Genomic DNA, 4,066 nt, shown 5'->3' on the forward strand with positions numbered 1-4,066 from the left:
AAAAAAAAAAAAAAACTGAAAAACCGAGATTGGACGGAACTTCAAAATGGAGTTTCATCTTCCCAGTTTCGTTCCATTTTACAAAAAAAAAAAATTCCCGTTTAGGTTCTGAAATTTTGAAATACCATTTTTTCGTTAAAAAACTACGTTTTGACACAGAAATTGAAATTTTCGTTTTTCACACGAAACGGCGTTTCTGGAACAGAAACGATACCAAACGGGCCCTTAGAATTTGAATAATTAAAATTTTGAAATATTAAAAGGTGAAGCAAATTTTATTTTTCTTCATTTTCTGAAGAACAAAGTTTTACTTCATCCTACTCATCTAGGGTCATTATTACTCTGCTCTTTACTATATAAAGTCAATAATGTCCTCCCCCTATTTTCGATACTCATCCCAAGCCAATAATGTCTTTCTTTGATTTGAATTACAAGTTTATGGGTGTGAAAGTGGGTCTCCTTGTCATCTATTAATCCACTAAAGACAATCTTTGACACTGAACAGTCATTAGATGAGGTACAATGATTATGTAGTTAATTCAATTCAAAAAAGACTTATCTAACAAATCCCAGATATAGGCAAAGCCACTTGATACCTCATAAAACTAGTTTCCTTTGTTCATACACCTATGTAGAACTGGGACGTGAAAGCATGATGATGGGTGCTTCTTTACTTCTTTTTCTTGTGGATGGTTGTGGTTGTGACATTGGAGATCCCACTTTTAAAGCAAGAATGCTGATTTAAGACGCATTTGTTGTCCACAATGCACGTGGAACAAGTCCCTATCAAATTAGCATGTTAATGATGACATCAGGATAACTTAATTTAATTTTCTCCTTTAACGTTTGGACTTAAAAGAGATTAGGGGTTTTTTTAACTCTCTTTTCCTTTTCTCATATTTTTTTGAGGGGGAGGCACCATTTCAAGAATCAGAAGCTGATCCGACTCAGTCGGTTCTTTTTTTAAACCATTGGGAGGGGAGAGAGGAGAGGGGAGAGGGGAGAGGGGAGAGGGGTGAGGGGGGAGGGGGGAGTTTTATTCTGATATTTTACACATAAATATCCAATGATTGTAAGAACATAGGGTTTCCAAGATGCCATTTATCAATTCTTGGTCCATTTTGAAATTTTAAAAATTTATCTTTAACTTTCAAGTACTTTGCAACCTTTGATAAATATCATATGAGAAAGAAGATGGATAAGAAAGAGGAAAGAGGAAAGAGGAAAGAGGAAAGAGGAAAGAGGAAAGAGGAAAAAGGAAAAAGGAAAAAACAGGAAAGAAGAAAGAGGAAGAGGTGGTTTATATAATACAAAACATTGACCCTAGTCTAGTTGTGTAGGCCATAAAGTGGGTATCCTTGTTGGTTGCATTATGAGCAAAAATTACTGTTTTCAAAACTTAACACCCCTTACAAGCAAACTATCATTGAAAACTTTTGGGTCCATCACCATCATCATGTAGAAATAGACCTTCCTTTTGTGAAGTTGTAGCCAGTCAACCCAAGGGTCAAACACATCTTTAATTTCATTGCTGATTGGTTACTTTTCCATCAAAACAAATCCCCTTTTGAAAATTCTTTTATTTACTAATCCAAATGATAGTTAAAAAGATATGTTAAATAATCCTGACATAAAACACGGTCTTCACTTCTTTTTAGGAGAAGGGGAGGGATTGAGTCATTGAGAAGGTTCCAAGGAAACCAAACTTCACATTATATTACAACTGATTGCCCTTTTTGAGTTGAAATTATTGTGAAATATAAATTGTGGGCAAGATGATATACCTTAGGTTGATTAATTAATTAAGTAATCTAGTGCTCTTAGTACTAGTAAATTAACTTTTCTAATTTGTTTATAATAACTAAAAACAAAATGTTAAACTTGATATCAATTAAAGTAGTCTTATTCATGCCAAAAAGCCCTTGAATTCTTGAAAGGAGGTCTAAAGTTGAACAGGGTTTAAAGGTGTTTTGAGAAGAAGACAAAGCAAGGGGAGGGTGAGAATATATGCTTTCCCAAGTTCAGATTATGGAAATCCAGCACTAGGGAGTAGGGCCAAGGGCCCATGGTTGTCTTTTACTTTCTAGACCCACTACACCATAAAACATATTTCCTTATTATTCTGAAGCATCTACAGCTCTCCCTGACCCTGTAGACAGTATATATATAACACTCCCAATGTGGACTGCTGAGCTGCACAGCAAAGGTTGAGGGATCTAATATTCTTTGCAACTTGTGATCGTTTATGTTCCTCATTCATGTGCATCGTTTAGTCTCATCTCACATGCATGTCCACATGACCATGAGAGAGAAAGCAAACTACTCTTGCTAACACTAGTGTATATTGAGTATGGATCCTCTAGATGTAGTTACGGAAAAGGTTTTTTGAACCGTTAGGGGAGGGTACACTAACATCTTTTCTCACTATCTTTCCTTTTCATATGAAATGATATTGTTGCCTTCTTATATACAAAATTGTTCTAGCACAAGCGCACCTCACTGGTGTGCTATCCTATGGCACTTGCTCAGAAGACCCTCTCACATATAGTATTGATGTAAGTGTGGATTCACATATAGAGAAGGGCCCATGATGATAAGATTTTATGATATATGAGTTGTAAATCATAATGTTCATTAGTTTGTTTAGGTCTTGGGTGCATTCATCATGAGCTTTCTTCACCTAATTCCTTAAGGTTTTTGATAAAACCCTCTAACATGGTATCAGAGCAAAACTTCCTTTCTTTATCTTTTTAAGTTGTCTATTCACGTGCTTTTCCAAGTATGCCAAAATAAATGTGATGGGAGTATTTAGATATTGGAAGTTATAGAGATATATAATGTGCCACATCGGCTTGTTCATGTCCTTGGCGTCTTCATATACTTGAGGAGTTCTCTTTAAATAATGCTTTAAGGTTTTGGGTTGGACCTTGCAACATGTTATCATAATCCATATCCCTTTGTTATCCTCCCTAAGCTGTTTGTTCTCACCTTGAGCTAAATATGCTGAAACTACATGTAAAGTAAAGTATTGAGACGTTAGGAGTTATAAAGCTAAAGTTTCACATCGGTTTATTCAAGTCTTTGGTGCCTTTATATAACTGAGGAGCTCTCTCCAACTAATGTCTTAAAATTTTGGATTGGACCCCTCTAGCATGAGAAGTCTCTAAGTTGTGTGATAGCATGATTAATGTTTGAATTGTATGTGTAAAACGTACCACAACTTTAGGTATATATGAGTTTATGGCTTTTCACCATGATTCGCTCTGAATGATAAATATTTAAGGATTGAGTTTTCCTTGAGCCACGGTGAAGGAATATAGTCATCGTTGTGCTTGGATGGGTGTCAAGGATCATGGAAGGGAATTTCGGGCCTGCAACAAATAGACATAATAATAACGATAGATTCATAAGTGTTTCATTCACTATGGGTGAAGGAAAACTTTCTCCAATCTAAATGTGTGGCTTTGTAGATCCACTTTTGTTTGGTATAAATAGGAAGAATAATAATGACAATCTTATTGCGAGTCATGTTGGTTGACTGGCTACAATGAATGAGATCAAATATAAGGTTGGTATGTATATGGGAAAAAAGAAAGCTATTGCTTGCGTGTGCCTATGCCTAAACACATGTGGCCAGGTGGGCACAACAAGATTGCATTGTTTGGTCTACTCTCTGGCACAACGACTATGCAAGCGGGTAGCGTTCTCTTGCCATATTTATATATGTAATACCTAAGGAGAGAATTATCTGAGCAAGCATCATAGAGGAGCACACCAATGGGTATGACAAAACAATCTCATATAATTGAGGGCAGCAACATGTGAGGAGAGTGATAAACAAAGAGGTGCATACCCTACCCCACTAACAAGAGAACCTTTTCCCAACTATTTATTCTTGAAAGTTCTTTAAATCAAAGGCAAAAATAGAATTCCAAAATAATTTGAAAATGTACTTACCACTGTCATTGTCAAGAGTTGTATGGTCCAATGGCCTCTCGTGGATCGATGCCACTCGTCTTCCTTGTTGGTTCCCTCCTGTCTACCCCAGTGTGGTTCCTACAAAAAA

At 36.2% G+C, this 4,066-nt stretch overlaps 1 protein-coding gene across 2 annotated transcripts in view; it reads right to left on the bottom strand.

The window, feature by feature from the left end:
- Positions 1 to 3,120: 3,120 nt before the first annotated feature.
- The window catches only part of LOC122075406 (cyclin-T1-4-like), a 15,186-nt gene continuing 14,240 nt past the window's right edge, over positions 3,121 to 4,066 (bottom strand). Inside the window, exons 8-9 of one of the 2 annotated variants that reach the window (XR_006139244.1) lie at positions 3,958 to 4,056; positions 3,121 to 3,371 (exon numbers count right to left, since the gene is read on the bottom strand). The gene's annotated coding sequence lies outside the window, so the exon portion shown is untranslated. Of the gene's footprint in view, positions 3,372 to 3,782; positions 4,057 to 4,066 lie in introns of those variants that run through there. The other variant, XR_006139243.1, reaches the window with a different exon arrangement.

Source organism: Macadamia integrifolia, chromosome 4, assembly GCF_013358625.1.
Source record: "Macadamia integrifolia cultivar HAES 741 chromosome 4, SCU_Mint_v3, whole genome shotgun sequence".
In the NCBI taxonomy this organism is placed as follows: domain Eukaryota; kingdom Viridiplantae; phylum Streptophyta; class Magnoliopsida; order Proteales; family Proteaceae; genus Macadamia; species Macadamia integrifolia.